We start from the raw sequence: 20,000 nt of genomic DNA on the forward strand, positions 1-20,000 counted from the left end.
CAAAAACGGATCAAAAACGACACACGCCCACTTTTTGCCGTCCAATCGGTGAGCGAGGGGCGAATTGGCCCCGCCCCCAGGGCGATCGATATATGCAAATTTGTGGATCAAAAAGCCTTCACGCCCACTTTTTCTCGGGCCAATGGGGAGCGAGGTGAAAGGTCAAAGGGAGGGGGTCAAAGGCGAAGTTACGGGGGGATAAAAGGACGGTGTTCGTCAGTCAGCAGAAGGAAAACGAGAAGGAGTCGAAAAGGAGAACGAGAACGAGAACGAGAAGGAGTCGGAACGGAGGGGACGAGTGTGGAAGTCTGGAGCCCGAAGCCTGCAGTGGCTGGAGAAGCTGAAGAGAGTCGGACGAGGGGGTGCTCGCGTCGGTGCCAGGAGCTGCACGCCCGAGGGAGGCCGGCAGCGCGACCTGGCCGAGGTGGCGACGCACACCAGGGATAATAAAGATCCTCTATACCCCGAGCATCAGCAACCCCCTCCTGTTTCCCCCCGCGCTGAGATAGTGCGACCAAGGGGGCCCCGTTCCCACCCCCTACCAGACACCGTCCACGAGGCCCGCGGGTTGCGGGGCCATCGCCGCTCCGCGTCTCATCACCAGACGGGTAGGCCCGACCCGGTCTCGGCCTCAGGCCTGCCTCATTCTTGAGGGTATTCTTTCCTTGGTTTTGGGTATGTGTTGTCGGCGCCGTCTGTGAAGTAGAATTGTATAAGTGTTGCCGTGTGCTCGGTAGTCGGTATTAGCTCTGCACTGTGTTTTCACTTTTATATTTGCTTTTTGTGTAAATGGAATTGTGTTTTCTTTTTTTTGTGTGCTTTTGGTGGAATTGTATTTGTGTGCTTCCCGTGTGCCGCGAATAAATGTGCTTTATTGTTGAACTGTTCTCCCGCTTCGCTTCGTCTTTTCCCCCATTGAACCCTCATCTTGCTTCACGTAAAGGGTTGGTAGTGGGCTGAGTACGCCCGATAATTAATCGAACCGTCGAGGTCGACGATAACACCGCTCGGTTATTCTGATAGTACGGAACGGGTCGCTTAAGTGGCCCGTGTCCGAAGTCGACCTGCGGCGAGGTGCGATCGCCCGGTCTACCCTCCGCGTGGGTACTTAGGTAGGTCGAATTTGGCGAGCAACCCTATCCCACGCGGGGGCTGATTGGCTCGATCGCGGTGAGACCGAAAGGTCCACCCGTGACTGGTTCCCGGCGTTAGCCCGAGAGGGTCACGACTGGATTGTCCGTCCGGTGGGCGACGTGCCGCGATTCGAGTTACGTGGCCGTTCGCACGCCGGCGGGCGCGAAGACCGCAACAATATATATATATATATATATATATATATATATATATATATATATATATATATATATATATATATATATATATATATATATATATATATATATATATATATATATATATATATATGTTTGTATATATATATATATCAGATCTATGTCGAAAATATTTTATATATCTCTTTTATAATACCAAGCTTGCACACTAAAAACTCGGCTCGCCGTCACATGATCCCTATGAAATTGCTGTGGCACTTGGCGGACATGCCGGAAATGTTTGGGAAGTCTTGGCGTTCCATCGTACCACTTGCATTTTGCACAATGCGTATTTTTATCATTCCCCGTGTACGGTCTGTCATCTGCTACCAGCTATGTTGTACTGCTATCCCGTGCATGTGCATGGGTATCACTAGTACATATTGTTGTGGTTGACGAAATTCGCAAACCACCATTCAGGTCCCTTAGGTGAGATATCTCTGTAAGTATATGTGTAGTTAGGCCCAAACCCGTTGTTTAGAGGGAATAAATGTCATTCATGCGGGCTGCGACCCTTTTAGATAGCCGTTTTTCTTTTACTATCTTTATTTTGGACCAGCCGCCATTACTACCACCACCAACCACGTCTCAACAGCCATCACACAACAACCACCAACCGCAACGCCACTTCACGACAACAGCCACGACCTTTACCATCACAACTCGCCCTCGCAACCATCGCATCACCGTCATTCCCACGCCGCTTGTGGGCACCGATACTGGACTCGTGCAGGGCGTGCACCGAGCAGGGGTGCAAAAGCGCCGGCCTTTCCGAAGAAAACGGATCAAAAACTACTCGCGCCCACTTCTGTTCCGTCCTATCGGTGAGCGTGGGGCGATTTGGCCCCGCCTCCAGGTACGTTGGAGTGTGGTCGCTATATGCAAATTCATGGATCAAAAAGCATTCACGCCCACTTTTCCTCGGTCCAATGGGGAGCCAGTTAGAGGTGAAGGGTCGGAGGTAAAGGGTCAAAGGTGAAGGAGCGAGGCCACGGGGGATATAAACGACCGCGTTCGTCAGTCAGAGGAGTTGTCGGTGGAGCTGGGAAGAAGTGGTAGTAGTCAGAGTGAAGAGGACGGAGCTGTGGAGAGGTGGCGGCGGCGAAGGCGGTCGAGGGGGTGCTCGTGTCGGAGTCGGGGAGCTGCGGAGGGAGAGGCCGGCGGCGCGACCGAGGTCGTGGTGGAGACGCTCGTCGCGGGACCCGAGACAGGGAGATATCCTCCTTCCCCCCGAGCATCAATAACCCCCTCCTGTTTCCCCCCGCGCTGAGATAGTGCGAGAAGGGGGCCCCGTCCCCACCCCATACCAGGCAGTCCCAGCGAGGCCCGCGGAGTCGGGGCGCCAGCGCCATTTCGCGGCTCATCACCAGACGGGTAGGCCCGACGCGGTCTCGGCCCCAGGCCCGTCTGCCCCTATCATCCTTGAGGGGGGTCCTTTTCTTTTGCTTTGAGTATATGTGTTGTCGGCACCGTCTGTGAAGTAAAACTGTATAAGTGTTGCCGTGTGCTCGGTTGTCAGTTAGCTCTGCATTGTGTTTTGCTTTTATATTTGCTTTTTGTGTATTATTGTGTTTCTTCTTCTATTACATTTGCTTTTGGTGTAATTGTATATGTGTGCTTTCCGTTCATCGCGAAATAAATGTGCTTTATGTTGAACTGTTTCCCCGTTTCGCTTCGTCTTTTCCTCTATTGAATCTCCATCTTACTTCACGTAAAGGGTTGGTCGTGGGCTAAAACGCCCGATAATTAATCGAACCGTCCAGGTTGACGATAACACCGCTCGGTTATCCCGATAGTACGGAACGGGTCGCTTAAAGTGGCCCGTGTCCGAAGTCGACCTGCGGCGAGGTGCGGTCGCCCGGTCTACCCTCCGTGTGGGTACTTAGGTAGGTCGAATTTGGCGAGCAACCCTATCCCACGCGGGGGGCCGATTGGCACGATCGTGGTGAGGCCGAAAGGCCCACCCGTGACTAGTTCCCGGCGTTAGTCCGAGAGGGTCACGACGGGATTGTCCGTCCAGTGGGCGACGTGCCGCGATTCGAGTTACGTGGCCGTTCGCATGCCGGCGGGCGCGAATCCGCAACACTGGTGTCAGGAGTGGGATACAAACTCATCGCCCTCCTCGCGGCACTGGTATCGGAGAACGGGAAAACGGGCTCTCCTGTCTCCAGCTAAATTCGCGGGAATCGGTCCAGGGGTGAGAGTAGCGACCCCCGATTCCCTCCAAATTACGAGCGAGCTAAATTAACCCTTTGCGAGAAGCAAGATGGCGTCTCAAGGCGAGCGGGAGCCGGGGGTATAAGAAATGGATGTAGAATGTGTAGAATCCATGGTCCAGGATGAAAACCCCGTGCAGGAAATGTTGATTGTGCAGGAACACGAACTCCCCCAACTGAACCCAGAGCCCGAAATAGGTGCGGCGGCGGCCGCGGTGTATGACACCTCCCCTCCCCCTCTCCACCAAAACCCCCCGATCCTTGCCGAAACGGCTCAGCTGAGTGCACCCGACATGGCCCAGCTATGCGCCATGCTGGCGGAAATGACAGCGAACATGAACAAGCAAATGAACGAAGTGAAAACGAGGATGGATGCGAATACACAAAAAATTGTCGAAAAGATGGATACAAACACAAATGAAATGAAAAACGAAATGAAAGGCATGAACAAAAACATGAAGGAAGAAACGAAAAAGCTGCGGGGTGAGACGCAGAACATGGGCCGATGCCTGCAGGCGGGCATGAAGGCCGTTACCAGGGAGCTTAAAATGGCGACTCCACGTGTGGGAGCGAACGAGCTGGGAGGGGGTGCAATGGCTGTCGGGCCCGCGGTGGAGGCGGGTGACAAAATAATTCGGGGGGCGTGTTGGGCGAGGGTCGTGACAGAAAAAGTGACGGTAACCGAAAGGGACAAACTAATTGGGGTGATGGAGACGTGCACGAGGGAGATAACAAGGGAAGAGACGGAAATAATAGTTGAGACAAGGGAGGTAAAGGGTGAAGAGGTGACTGAGTTGGCAGAGACACGGGAGATGGGAACGATAGAGGGAAGACTGCACGATGAAGACGGGGTAAGTGACGCACACACACACACGGAGGTAGTGGAGGATAATGGGGGTGAGCTCGCGGACTGGGTAGAGACCCGGTGCGAGCAGTTGGATGGCCTCCTCCAGGAACGAGGGGAGGGAGTATTCCCCCTTGAGGCGAGTCACGACCAGGTGGGTTCGGTCGTGCTTTGCGAGGTCGAGGGGACGAGTGCTGTGGACAGGTGCACGGAAAGCTTGGGGGGTATAGAGGCCCCGGAGACTCTTGTGGGGACACAAATCCCCAGTGTGGTTGTCCCTGTGTGTGTGGTGCAAGGTGTGAGTGCGTCCCCGTGTGTGGAAGCGACCCCGTGTGTGAGTGGTGTGGTGGCGATTGTGCAGAAGATCGTGCTTCCCAGCACGACGTGTGTAAAAGGGGCACCGCAAGTGGAAGAGGCCGTGTGTGTGGATGAAACGGCCAGTGTGGATGAGGAACCGCAAGTGAGTGCCCCCGTGTGTGTGAGTGAGGCGCGGTGTGTGGATGAGGCACCGCGGGTGAGTTCCCCCGCGTGTGTGAGTGGTGTGGTTTGTGTGAGGGAAATGGCACGAGTGAGTGGAAGGCCGCGAGTGAGTGGAGCCACGTGTGCAAGGGAGATGGCATGCGTGAGTGAACGGCCGAGTGCAAGGGAGACCGTGTGTGTGAGAGAGCGGTATGGAAGGGAGATGTCGGTCGGCATGTGTGAACATGCAGCCGCGTCTCCCGGTGTGAGTTTAATGGTGAGGTGTGTTCGCGTCGTAACACGCGGGATTGCGTGTGTTGAATGGCGACGATGACGGCGACAGAAGAAAGAAAGCCGAGTAGCGGCTGTAGTTGTTTCGGGGACCGTGCCGGGTTCACCCAGCAGTGAGCACGAGGTCCGTGCTGTGCAACGCACGAGGCCCCCACGTGCTCGCTTACGAGAGTGAAGTCCCGGTCCGGAAACGCACGCGGTGGATTTGCCGATCCCGCGGACGGACAAAGTTTAGGCAGGATTACGGATTTGGACCGGACGGGTTCTCCACGCGATCGTGTGTGTTAAGCTCCAATGGGCAAAGCACATGTGTTCGCGTGGGGAACCCCTCGAGACGTGGGGCTTGTGTTTTTTTTTATGCGCACGGTGACGTCATGGCTGCACGCGGGGTTGGAATCCGGCAGGAGGGGTATCCCTGCCGGATGGTACCATCCAAGGAGGGACGAGGAACACGTGCAGCTGCATGACGTCACGGGCAGGTGTAAAGTGCGCGAGCTGTGAGTTGCCGCGCTGGTGATGCACATGGAAAAAAAAAAAGAAAAAAAAGCAAGCCTCACTTTCGGGTGCACAGGATTCCTGGGCAAGGGGTGGAAGACCCCCTCCCCAGGGCACAGGATGGAAACTAGTTAGGGGGAAGGGTGAGCATAGCTAGACCGGCTCCATGGGGCAGGGGTAAGTCCTCATGAGGCCCGTGGAATGGATTAGTTAGAGGGATGATAGCGAGATTTAGGTTGGGTAAATCATTTTTGGGACATTTGAGAACAGTGACAGACAGTGAATGTGTAGTGGGGACGTAGCTTCGCTACGTAGTGTTAAAAGGAACGTGCTGTAGTTTAAGGGACGACGTGGGAGCACGAGTTAGTTAGGGGATGTAGTTAGGAGGATGGCAGAGTTCAGCGGTGTGTGTGTGTTGAAGAGTTGGTGAGTTGTGAGGTGAGCACTTGTTGAGTGAGTGAGGCCAGCGGGTCTGTGTGAGTGGAGCGAATGGGGAATGCATGGTGCGATGAGTGATTGGGGGGAGGAGTGACTCCCGCCCAAGGGACCCCGGGGTCAGTGTAGAGTGAGTTAGCTGGGTTAGTCAAATTAACAAATATGGAAGTCGTTTTGTTGTTGGTGGGGAAGTAGGCTCGAAACCCGTTTGGAGGGGTGCAGGAGCCCTGTTGACAGGCTGGGAGCGTGGTGGCGAAAGGTGAGTATCGCTGAGTGGGTACCCCGGGCACCAGGCTAGTCAGCCGTAGTAGGCCAAGGGCCCATGGGGGGCCGGGATAGCGGAGTGGGCACGGGTCCGCCTGCTTGGTGCGGGGGCCCGGGGCGCCATTAGCCGCGTGGGCAGTGTTGTGGGCACGGGTGACCCTCGGAAAGGGGCCCGAGAAGCCAGCCTGCCACGTGTGCGTGTCAGGGGAGGTGCCATGGGGGGCACTCCCCGGTGTTAGGGAGCTGGTAGGCTCGGAGGCAGTGTAGTGCCCGGGGGTGCCATCGTCGGAGAATCGGCAGAGGGTCGTGCCTGCCAAAGGGAGCCACGTGTCCCAGCCATGAGACCGTGTGAGGGCACGGAGAGAAAATTGGAGGGCGAGGCCCGAAATTGTAAGGACACCAACACAGGCGACGGGAATCTGGGTTGTTAGAACCAATAGTTTAAGCGAGAGGCGCTTGTTGAAAGCCCCGGGGTAGTTTAACATTTAAATGGTTAGGGTAGATAGGAAGTGTACCCCTCCGCACCATCCATCCCCTCGCTCTCGTTGTGGGCCGCTGGACCCACTTTGTGTTATAGATCGCTGAAGTCTGGGGAGGCCATTCTGAGGCTTCGTTGGGCCTCGACACAGGACGCTAGCTCTCCCTTATTCCCCTCCGGGAAGGGAGCGTAGGGGTTGGGAGTAGGCGAGGTGACAGGATAGGTTAGCCGAACAAAGACAGTACAGGGGGTTAGGGGACGATTTATAGTGGGGAAATAAAAATAAAAAAATAAGTTGGGGCTAAATTGGGGTTTGACAAATTAAGGGAGTGGGTACAGACAGTGACAGGCAAAGGTGATAGGTTGGGAGGGAGACCATAGGGTAGGTCCGAGCCCGCCTTCCGAGTGGCCAGCACCACCGCACTCCCTCCACCAACCTCCACTGAACGGCGAAGGCTGGCCAGCTTCATCGGCAGCTGTTGTTTTGCTGCAAGGCCTGTGCCGGCTGGATCGGCTGCAGCTGCTGTGCTGCAAGGCCTGTACCGGCCGGATCGTTTGCAGCTGTTTTCTGCAAGGCCTGTGCCATCGGCTGGCCGTGTTTTGCTTCAAGGCCTGTGCCGGCCACTTCATCTGCTGGCTGTGTTGCTGCAAGGCCTGTGCCGGCTCACTTCATCTGCCGGCTGGCTGTTTTTCTTCAAGGCCTGTGCCGGCCAGTTCGTCTGCCGGCTGTGTTTGCCTGCAGCGGCCTTCTTCTGCAGGCTGTGTTTGCCTGCTGCCTTTGCCATGCCATGCCCACTGCCCCTGTTCACCAGCCCCGTTCAATTTTTGCTTTGCCCCCCCCTGTTCATTTCCATGTGCGCCAGGATCAGAAAGCAACAGTTTGCAAGCTGCGAGAACTGCCCTGTTGGCAGCTACAACACGGGCCTGCAGTGGCGGCCCGTGCACCGTGTTTGCGTCCATCCATCCGTTGTGCTCATTGCGTGTGCCACTTGAGCTGGCACGGAGAATGCGTTTGTGCAGCCCATGCACCGTTGTGGTTCAATGGGTTCATTTCAAAAGGGAAGGCCTTGGACTGCGTGTGATCAGCCGGCCACGTTCCCTGTCACCTGCATTGTTTGAGCCAGAGACTGCATGCGAGCAGCCTGGCTCCCTGCTAACTGCTTTCTTTTTGCAGAGTTCATTGATCCTGGGCCATGGTTTAGTGTAAAATTTGTAAGTTAAGGTTAAGATGTACTGTAAATATGACTGCGCCCCCGGCATGTCTGTCTTAGCGCCGGCAATTTTATTTAAGTCGTCCGTGTGAGTGAGTTTGTTTAGGTAGTTACTCAGCCCTCAGGTTATTTATTTTGGGGACACGAATGCCATGAATGTCGCACTCAGGGATCCGTAGGTAAAGTGTACTAGGGGAAAACTACACATGATGGCACACGAAAATTTGACGACTCGGGACGAGTCTGTAAAAAGGGGAGGGGGTAGTGTTGTGGTTGACGAAATTCGCAAACCACCATTCAGGTCCCTTAGGTGAGATATCTCTGTAAGTATATGTGTAGTTAGGCCCAAACCCGTTGTTTAGAGGGAATAAATGTCATTCATGCGGGCTGCGACCCTTTTAGATAGCCGTTTTTCTTTTACTATCTTTATTTTGGACCAGCCGCCATTACTACCACCACCAACCACGTCTCAACAGCCATCACACAACAACCACCAACCGCAACGCCGCTTCACGACAACAGCCACGACCTTTACCGTCACAACTCGCCCTCGCAACCATCGCATCACCGTCATTCCCACGCCGCTTGTGGGCACCGATACTGGACTCGTGCAGGGCGCGCACCGAGCAGGGGTGCAAAAGCGCCGGCCTTTCCGAAGAAAACGGATCAAAAACGACTCACGCCCACTTCTGTTCCGTCCTATCGGTGAGCGTGGGGCGATTTGGCCCCGCCTCCAGGTACGTTGGAGTGTGGTCACTATATGCAAATTCATGGATCAAAAAGCATTCACGCCCACTTTTCCTCGGTCCAATGGGGAGCCAGTTAGAGGTGAAGGGTCGGAGGTAAAGGGTCAAAGGTGAAGGAGCGAGGCCACGGGGGATATAAACGACCGCGTTCGTCAGTCAGAGGAGTTGTCGGTGGAGCTGGGAAGAAGTGGTAGTAGTCAGAGTGAAGAGGACGGAGCTGTGGAGAGGTGGCGGCGGCGAAGGCGGTCGAGGGGGTGCTCGTGTCGGAGTCGGGGAGCTGCGGAGGGAGAGGCCGGCGGCGCGACCGAGGTCGTGGTGGAGACGCTCGTCGCGGGACCCGAGACAGGGAGATATCCTCCTTCCCCCCGAGCATCAATAACCCCCTCCTGTTTCCCCCCGCGCTGAGATAGTGCGAGAAGGGGGCCCCGTCCCCACCCCATACCAGGCAGTCCCAGCGAGGCCCGTGGAGTCGGGGCGCCAGCGCCATTTCGCGGCTCATCACCAGACGGGTAGGCCCGACGCGGTCTCGGCCCCAGGCCCGTCTGCCCCTATCATCCTTGAGGGGGGTCCTTTTCTTTTGCTTTGAGTATATGTGTTGTCGGCGCCGTCTGTGAAGTAAAACTGTATAAGTGTTGCCGTGTGCTCGGTTGTCGGTTAGCTCTGCATTGTGTTTTGCTTTTATATTTGCTTTTTGTGTATTATTGTGTTTCTTCTTCTATTACATTTGCTTTTGGTGTAATTGTATATGTGTGCTTTCCGTTCATCGCGAAATAAATGTGCTTTATGTTGAACTGTTTCCCCGTTTCGCTTCGTCTTTTCCTCTATTGAATCTCCATCTTACTTCACGTAAAGGGTTGGTCGTGGGCTAAAACGCCCGATAATTAATCGAACCGTCCAGGTTGACGATAACACCGCTCGGTTATCCCGATAGTACGGAACGGGTCGCTTAAAGTGGCCCGTGTCCGAAGTCGACCTGCGGCGAGGTGCGGTCGCCCGGTCTACCCTCCGTGTGGGTACTTAGGTAGGTCGAATTTGGCGAGCAACCCTATCCCACGCGGGGGGCCGATTGGCACGATCGTGGTGAGGCCGAAAGGCCCACCCGTGACTAGTTCCCGGCGTTAGTCCGAGAGGGTCACGACGGGATTATCCGTCCAGTGGGCGTCGTGCCGCGATTCGAGTTACGTGGCCGTTTGCACGCCGGCGGGCGCGAATCCGCAACAATATATATATATATATATATATATATATATATATATATATATATATATATATATATATATATATATATATATATATATATATATATATATGTCGAGATCAGGGTCTGCAATCAAGCAATGACTACACCAATCGTCGTAGAGAAGAGCGTTTAATTCGCATCAAAAGTGTACACGAGAGTAGAAAGGCACAGAATACCTACAGTATACCAGCTCAGTCAAACTCTGGCCCCCAAGCAGTTTGGTTTACTTTATATATACTTTTCCTGCTCATCTGGTTTCTTTGAAAGTAACAACACCTCAGCAAATATTCTCTCCTGGCCTGACAAAGCATTTATCTTTTCACAAGCAAGAAGATCTGTTATTGATCAGACAGATCTTTATCACAATATATATTATCGTCTCATTCTGCTACAAGATGTTCCCTTTTTAACTATACCAAAACAGTGCTGATTTATGATTGGGCTTCTCTCAGCCCAAGGCTCAAAGAATGTTGTTGCAAGGGCCAACAAGAAAGCCAGATGTTCAGCTGCACGACAAAGAGACAGAGACAGAGAGACAGAGAGAGAGAGAGAGAGAGAGAGAGAGAGAGAGAGAGAGAGAGAGAGAGAGAGAGAGAGAGAGACAGCGAGACAGAGAGACAGAGACACAGAGAGAGAGAGAGACAGAGAGAGAGAGAGAGAGAGAGAGAGAGAGAGATAGAGAGAGAGAGAGAGAGAGAGAGAGAGAGAGAGAGAGAGAGAGAGAGAGAGAGAGAGAGAGAGATAGCCGACTGGCTTTGATTACCAACAGTCAAAAATGGTAGCTTGCTGAGAGCATCTTAAATGCTTTGACTTCCTCAATTAAATGCTACATTCAATTTTAAGAAAAGGTAATCCTGTTAAAATGGCTGCTTTCATCTTGGGAGCTGTTCAACAGCTCCACATTTGCCCCTCTGTTACTTAAAAACATAGTGGAAAAGGAACGCCACAATTATAATATTTTTTTAGAGATGGGATCTTGATGGAGCGGCAAGGTGGTAAAAGGGAGTCTCGTCCAGAAGTGGCCCACTCTTATGAGTTGCTCCAAGTGGGTCATTACGTCACGAAAGCTCCGCCCGCACTTTCTTGCTTCATAGAAAAGCCCCCCCTCCACCATCCCGACTGGCCCATCAATACCCCACCCCTCTATAGAATAGTGGATACATTTCAACAATTATAACTTGAATATAGGTCATGAGGAAGCAAAAATTACCTTTCAAAAACAACTTACACAAAATTATTTCACACACACAAAAAGATACATATATTTTCAACTAACTATGGTTCTTTATGAACAAGAATATAATTTTTATAAACAAGTCAGAATTAGCAAACAAGAATATAATTTTTATAAACAACAAGTAAGAATCTATATATCGTGTTCTTTATGAACCAACAAAAAGAATATCAGCAAACAAGAATATAATTTTTATTAACAACAAGTAAGAATCTATATATTGTGTTCTTTATGAACCAACAAAAAGAATATCAGCAAACAAGAATATAAATTTTATAAACAACAAGTAAGAATCTATATATTGTGTTCTTTATGAACCAACAAAAAGAATATAATTTTACAAACTGCAAGCCAGAGTGAAAGAAAATTTTTAAAGAAAAGTCCCAACATTTTCCAACAAGGCAATGTTTAGATAACATTTCTTTCCATCTTCGTCATCGGTGTGAGCAAGTCGAGACACTCATCCAATGTGAGTGTAAGCAGTGGGTCAACAGTCCCATTAAGTTCACAGTACTTTTCAGCGTCTATGGGTTGGGGAGGAAAACCAGAGTGAATTATCGGGGAGGGTAGAGACGGCGGAGGTGTTGGCAGCGGTTTGACCACAGCAACCACAGCAGGCTTCCCCAGGACCGTCTCCGGTTTTGTTGTTTTCTTTGCTGTAGAAGAACAATGTCTCACGCACTCCCTGATTAGATTTTTAATACAAGTGATGACAACAATCACTGCTATGAAGATCATGAGCCCTATAAACAACCAATGGATTATCCAGGCTCCCCAACTCCCCAATATTCCCTTCAACCAAGATCCCATTGACCATCCCTTGTTAAAATCATGATATTTTTCACCTTCAGCTTTAATTTTTTCAGCCAAATTATCAATTTCTTCTGAATTATCTGGAATGTATGTGCAGCATTCCACACCTATAACCGCACACGTCCCTCCTTTTTCTGCTAAAAGCATATCCAGAGCAATGTGGTTTTGCATCACGGTTGTCCGTATAGCTACCAGCTCGGCACTCGTTTTGTGAAATCCTTCGCTGGTGGTATTAGCAAGCTTTTCCAAAGATGCTGCCAAATTGATAATTTCCCTTGCACTTTTGCCTGCTCCATAAAAGGGGAATGCAATCATGAAAAACCTCTCAACTTCTGAAATGGCTCTTTTCGATCTGACTTGTGGTACAAAGGGTGATTGGTCAGTGATTCGAATCCTGGATAGTATAAATCCCAAAAAACATGATCCCCTCCATCCCACTGGTAGCCATGAGTATGCCTTATACCCACACACAAAATATGTACCATTTAGGGGTGCCTGAGGTTCAAGCAGGTTATTTACTTCGATTTTTACAGGTATGGTTGTTCCATTAATTCTCCCTTTTATGGTCACCATTTCACCCCCATGTCTAGCATAGTACTGGCATGTTGATTCTCCTAAATGGGGTCCCCCCCCCCCTTGTCCTCTAACTAGACAAATCAATCCAATTTGTTTGTGCATGAGCTGAAAATGTGGGGGGTACTTTTCTAATCCCTCCCCCTTCTTCAATCCATCATAATTCGTTACTTTTAGTGCTCTTGCCAGGCCCTGTCCCACAGCCTTTTGCTTAATAGTTCTGTACTTAGGGTAATACCAATGCTCATAGTTCGTGCAATTATAACCCCCCTTCTCCCAATTACTTTTTATTTCTATTATTCTACCTTCCACTGATGCCTTCTCTACTTTAGTTAAAACGTCTATCTTGTCTACGGACTATGTACCCACACATGTTCTCCCCCTGGAGTGGAACTGCAAACAAGGGTAATCCGTGTTTTCCCATATACGCCTTCCTAATGCAATTGATCCCAATGTTTACCTTTTTTCTTCTCTGTGCACCCTGTCACAACCCATTCCTTGTTTCCCCTACCATTGACCTACCAAACATTCTGATCTCTATGACATTCCCAAAAATGTCCTCACTATCTGTTATTGTCCATATTATCACGATTATACTCATGCTAATCAAACACTGCCACATCTGTCATAAACCTCCAGTAACATTTCTTTCTCTTTTCGATTTCCTGTATCCTTTTGCAATGAGATGCGTGAATCCATGATTAGCTTACCTTTTCTTGACAGCTCCATGGGTAACCAATAATACCTGAAAAAGTCCAGTCCACTGCATCTTTAGGAAGTTCCTCCATTCGAACACCCTGTTGTCAAACTCTTTCACAATATTTATTCGCATCACAAGAGTTAATATTCATTTATACATGTCCATATATTTTACAGACATTCTACCAATAATTATATGTACTGTTTGGCCGTGCCCTTAAATTGGTGACCAGGATCCCAGAGCCCTGAGCTCAACTTTCATTTACCACTAAACGAACCCCAGAGGGCTAACTCAGCCTGTCACTCCTTTAAGACTGGCAAAAAAAAAATGAACATCAGTACACTGGTAATAGGGACACCGCATCAGCAGCACAGTCATGCTCCAACCAGTGATGCACCCAACAGCCCAAAGGCAGCACACACCACAAACATTTGATAACACATATCTTCTTCCAAAACTTTCGATTTTACAAATTTTCGATTTTCTCCCACCTCTGCAAGTTCTTGAGTGTACCATATTCTCAGCACCTCCTTCTACATCATCCCCCTTTTTGCTCGTGCAGCTCATTTTTATGAGCCAAAGCGAGCAAAACCTTTTGGGTAACCACTTTGTTGTGGGGGCTGGGTATCAGCAGCAAGCACGACCGCTAGAGGGAGCAGTAGAGTCAGTTCCACCGACCGCACCCTTCTTTCCCATTCATAAGTTGGTCGTCATCAGAGAGCGTACATAGCCCCACGGTCTACCATTATGACAATACAATGCACAGAGAGCCTTTCCAGGTACGGTGGCTGCTATGATATGAAAAACGCGTTTTTAAAATACCAACCGATGCTGACGTCAGAAGACAACAAATTCAGATCTCAACGTAAACAAAGATGTGAATTCTGCCTGTCCGAACCGACCCATGGGTTCACACGACTACCTTCACCACAGATGCATGTGCTCACCTGCACCCACCATTTGCTCACCCACTGACCCAGATGATCCTGATGGTGCAATTATCCCAATCGCCCCTTGGCGTCCTGGTGTTACAGACTCCCCTTGCAGACCCCTGTCTCCAGCATTGCCATCCATGTTTACCAGGTGCTCCTGGCCTACTCCCATCACCATGAGGGCCAATCATGCCATCATGACCACTTGGGCCCGGAGGTCCGATAGGACCTGAACCACCAACAGTTCCACTGCCTCCCGCTTCTCCAGGCGGTCCAGACAACCCAGTGGCTCCCTGGGCACCATCATGAAGCCCATAAGAAGCACATAAGGGCAGAGTCATTAGAATATAAAATAAATGGAAATTTATACACAAGCACCCATACAGGTGCTGCTTAAGGACTGGCCCCCACCAGACACACCCACCCCCAAAAAGGGACCCCGTTGGGTCTTTATTGATACTCCCCCCTCGGAGGGAAGGTGAGCTGGAGGTGAGAAGCTTCCTTGGACCTTCCTGCCTCGTGCAATCCTTGACAATCCGGCTCGATGGTACTTGAACCTGCAACTCGATACCGCTGCAAGCACCAGGTAGTTAGGTAGCGTTGATTGCCAAATAACTCCCCCACAGGCGCTCGGCACGCATGCTCATCGGAAAGGCCAATGGTGGAAGGTAGCCAGGGAGGATGTCGTTGTTGTAGTTTTTTTTTCTTCATATGTGCTCAATATATTACTATCGATTTACCTATTCTTGACTAGCACACTTTGCGACATTAAATATCCTCTTATTTCCACAGTTCCCCTACATTGTGTCATCTGTACAGTATACACATATCAGGAATATGCTTTCACCCTCGGCTAGATTGCATACCGCAATTAGCACAGAATCACTTTCCAAGATGTTATTCTCAGTGTACACTACATACCCTGACAGTTATGTCCAGTATCGGACATCTTTCGATTACCACATTTTACTCCAGCAGTGAGTCAACCAACACTGCCTAATCAGATATCATCCATTCATCCATTTGGACCACACTTCTGCAAAGCATTCGGTGCTGCCCAAAATAAAATAAAATAAAGTATTTTCCTCTGTTCCCGGCTGAGTTGCGTGTGTAATTATGTCCACAGCCACAGTTGCGATTTTAAGTCATTCTTCATTCAAACATGTCATGGTAATTGTTTTTAAAATCTGCCAAATTCTCAATTATCCTTTACATGAGCCTAAAGTAAATACCAACACACACTTCGCACCTCACTTGCACGATTTGCATTTCCTCTTTCAAACCGTCAGAGCACACTGTCTATTGTTTGTGGCTCTTGGCGACTCCTGACTCTCAGTATCCCTGGTTCCTGAGGTTGACTCAGCCTGTCATTCCTCCCAGGTCGGTGAGATTATTTATTCCAATGTGTGTATCGGTGGAGGGACACTGCATCATTTGCACTAACACGTCCTTGTGACAATTGATACTAATCTGTCGCCACGTACTGCACACAACTGACGACTCGAGTCCCGACCCATGCCCATCCTGACAGCAGCTGTGCCCCTGCACGTTCGAGCAGCAGTTTTGTAGCTTAATGTTCAGGGTGCCTGCAATAACTTGCCAACTCTTCGCAAAAAAGCATCGTGGAATCTTTAATGTTCACGAACCGATGTTAACAGATCTCGCAGTGCATGTGAAACACCAGGATGGCAGTTTAGAGCTGCGTTGAGATTTGAACCGAGGCTGCACAGCTCAAAGGGCAGCCATACCTCCAGACTCTTCGGAGGTGCAGGGGGCTGTAGGGGGTTGGTACATTGTAGAATTTACTCAGGGTCCAGCACACAATGGTCTTGTCCATTTGCACATGTGTACTTGCAAACTTACCAGGCCAGGATGAACTGCTTCGAAAATTTACACAGCACCCTCGGCACGGCCCATTTCAATGCGGCCCAGATGTTGACCACACTCGTGCTTCGTACTCCATCTCGCACACCGTATAGCCCTCCCTCCTTCGAGGGCTCCACACACGGCTTACTTCGTACATTCAACCACAGATGCCAACCACAATTGATTGTAAAACCGAGCTCCTCACAATAATGATGCAACCAACCGTGTTGATAATTTTCCGTGCCTCACTCGTTAAAAAAAAGAAGATATTTCTTTTCCAAAGCTTCTCCCCGTGTTCAGGCAAACTTCACGCAGCCCGACTCTCCCAAGCAAAAATCGCGCACAGCCCGCACTTCACAGCAGGGCACCAACACATTGAGCACGATAACCCTCTTTTATGGTCAATTTTAATCCAAATAATTTATCCTGACAGATAGAGGCTCATATAAGGACAACAAACATGCTCCTCTGTCCGCTTTCATACAAAAAAAAACTTGATCGCGCCAGGCAGAGGATTCATGCTCCGTTCGTCTAGAAGCCAAAATCTGTAGCTAGCCTAGAAAATAGGTTCGCTGCTGATTTCATGTTAGAATGGTGCAACTGGTGTTTTTGAAGAGTCTAGGCATGACCAAGTCTAGTTCCACTTGTTGCCAAGTCTGCATCTGAATATTATGGCCGCCATGACAGTAATCAAAATGGCTGCCATCAGATTTAGTCTTTTTCTTACTGCAAATTGTACGAGCCAGAAATTTGTCATGATTGTGAAATACTATGTAATCTGACACGAGCAACACTATTTTGTGCTTTATTTTTGTACTGGATCACAACTTTTCACATAATTGACAACTTAAAGACGAAATTGAAAATGCACATACGAGCAACAAATGTGAAAAAGAAAATATTTAGCACTATTGATGGAGATGGGTTTACAGTCAGTCAAAGGTTATTTCAACAGCTGTCAGATTCTTTCTAACACAAAATTACGTTGCTTTGCAGAAGAGAAAAGTGTTGTGAGAACACCCAAGTACAATTTTCAGAGCTATTGATCGGCTTGTACACTGAACGGGTTCCTACAAAGGGCTTTGCATCCACATGCTTTCGTGCAAGGCAGTCCATTCCGTGTACATTTGCACGTGTACATTCCGTGTACATTTGCATGTCGTCAGTTCTACACAGTAAGCAGTAATAGGCTGTGCAGTCATGAGTCGCGGCTGAAATGTCTCGTTGCCATCTTTGACGACCTGTTCCCACCCACAGTTCTCAGGTGCAGGTAGATGTGGTTCATATTCCAAGGCTCTTCTCCACACAAAAGTCTGGTAGTGCGCTCGCTTGATGTGTAGAATCAGAGCATCGCGAGTTGGAGGCAGATTCTCAATAGCTTTGGTCAGACTGAGAAACAGATCACATCTTACTCGCTGAATTGAGTTATCTTGGCCATGAGGGTCATAAAGCCTGCAGACAAATGACTCAGCATCTGCAATCACACTCTCATCAGGAATTTCCTCTTTGCCTAGGTTATTCAACAGGTTTTGAACTTAGTTGTTTTGAAAGACAGCCCATGCAGAGTGCTTCGCAATTCCAGCAAACTGGCTTGTGCTGTCTGAACCTGTCACTGCATGAAATGCCAGAAGTGACTCCCTCTGCGAATCTGGGATATTGATGGAGTCAATGGGAATGTAGTGTTGCTTTTTGGGTGTCCCTGCATTCATCCAGAGAAAGGGACTGAGATGCGGCTGATAGGCAACAAGGAGAATGAGGACATCAGTGTCCTGAAGCCACATGAATAATGTCTTGGCAGATGCTCAGAACTTTGTTCTTGGTATCTGTCTCATCCGCTTCTTCATTGTCCATCTTGTCAGTGCTGTCACCACCACAAAGAAGCTTTACAAGCATGTACAGGGTTTCAGGTACAATTCGCTCTGCATTTTCTGTGTTCAGTCCACCGATAATGCTATGCCCTGGAGAGTGTTTTACGTCACTGTAAATCTTTATGCCCACTCTGAAGATCCAGCTAAGGATTTCGTTCTCATGATGAGGCAGACTGCACTGGGCCAATTCATCTTCTTCAGAACTTTCACCTTCTTCAGATAAATCATTCACGGCGGTTCTCATGGCAAACTTTGTCACAGTTGAGGACGCAACTATGAGGGGTTTTGTGACATCCAATGGCTGCACGAATGTCACCTTGTCACTACCAAAGTGAACCTCCACTTTCTGCTTGAAATTGTAGCTTTTGTAGGCTCCAGCCTCAATTCCAAAATCATTCAATAACAGCATGCTGTAGTGTTCCCAGATGTTTTCAGGGTAAACACATGTCCCTTCTGCAGCTCTTTCTCAAGCTGGTTCATCACATTTCTGAAACAGATGCTTTCAGGAGACTGGTTTTTCTCTCCACTCTCCTTTTTATACTTTCTGCGAAAAGAAACATAACACTTGAGGTGATATTTACCTTCAGCTGCCATCAAGTCTGAAACACCTGCAAACCTGTGACGCATGGTGGGGTCAAATTGGGCCAAACTAAGCATCCTGGATGATGTGTGATCAAATTCAACATTTGTCAGGACACCAGCTTTTCCAGGAATGTCAGTCTGGCAGAAAGCGCATTTTGACCAATCCATAGCACTGTGCGCGGATCTTAGTGACTTTGGGACATGGTATTTCTCTGAGGAACCTGATGTTGTGGGTATCTCTTCTGCGTAAGTCACAGATTGTGGCTGAATCCTTGACTTCAGTCTGTCTATTTTTGTGCGTGAGTAAAGTCACTATAGCAGAATTTGTGCCATTGAATCTTTTCGACGTGCTCCGGTACAGAATATTTTCTGATTCTTGAGAATGAGTCAACATATTTAGCGTCATTATATTTCTCTCTTTCTTTGCAACATTCAGCTACAGTTTTCACACCAACGATTGTAGTCTTTCGAAGTGGCGTTGACTTGCTAGTTTTTGAACTGTCCTGGCAAATAAAGCATTTATTCCAGTCTACATGCTCTTCTTCTTCTCGATCCCTTGAAACCCCTGTGAGAAATCTTGCGGCTTTCATTTTCAGTTAGTCCTGGGTAACAGAAAAACACACAGTTATGTAGTTTAGGTTCATTTTATAGCAAAGTTGTAAAATTCATTGATTGTGGTTTGTATAATCAGACATTCTAATTCGAGCCTGAACATTTCTTTAAAAATAATATAGTGAAAAACAAGTCATATTATTTTTAGAAAATGGATGGAGCAATGTTTTTTTCTATACTCCCATCAGCTCAGGCATGCTCAAAAACATGGAAATCGATCCTAATTTTGTAATTTCATGTCAATTTGCGGCTGAAATATGACGAAAAGTGTATTTAATGGCGACCATTTTGTAAACTGTCATGGCGGCCATACTATCCATATCCAGAGTTGGCAACAAGTTGATTCACGTTTCTGTGTGTCTGGACAGTCAATTTACACCTGTTGCACTATTCTAACACGGAATCAGCAGGGTCGTACACTATTCTGCATTGGGCCTCCTGACTACGTGACAAGGTCCGCAATGGACGCGTGTTCAAAGACCACTAGTTATTTCCCCCAAAAACATTTCTGCAGCTTGCCTAATGTCTTTGTCCTGGTTCTTGGATGTCATTGTTTCATTCACCGACGAGTGAAGACACAGCACGCCTCTGGGCACAGCATGTGCACTTCGACACAGCTCGCCCCCACCTTTTATCCTACCCCTCCTTCCTTCGCACCTTGGTCCCGCGTCTCTCCCCATCTCCACATCCACAACAAACTGCGTACATCCGTTCGACCCACACATTAAAACGTATACAAATCAATTTAAACACATTTCAGAACTATTTGACTCTATATTAAATTACCTTTTATTTATTTCCAACCGCGAT

The 20,000-nt window shown here is 49.1% G+C and overlaps 1 protein-coding gene across 5 annotated transcripts in view; it reads left to right on the forward strand.

Annotated features, from left to right (window-relative positions):
* The window catches only part of LOC147033921 (monocarboxylate transporter 12-like), a 129,048-nt gene that overhangs the window by 75,027 nt on the left and 34,021 nt on the right, over positions 1-20,000 (forward strand). Inside the window, exon 1 of one of the 5 annotated variants that reach the window (XM_085873101.1) lies at positions 19,656-20,000. This exon is cut by the window's right edge and continues 476 nt beyond it. The exons of the other annotated variants lie outside the window; for them this stretch is intronic. The gene's annotated coding sequence lies outside the window, so the exon portion shown is untranslated. Of the gene's footprint in view, positions 1-19,655 lie in introns of those variants that run through there. 5 annotated transcript variants of the gene reach the window in all.

The sequence above is a fragment of the Eptatretus burgeri genome, chromosome 1, assembly GCF_056783735.1.
Source record: "Eptatretus burgeri isolate ZD-2024b chromosome 1, Ebu_testis_v1, whole genome shotgun sequence".
Taxonomy (NCBI): Eukaryota; Metazoa; Chordata; class Myxini; order Myxiniformes; family Myxinidae; genus Eptatretus; species Eptatretus burgeri.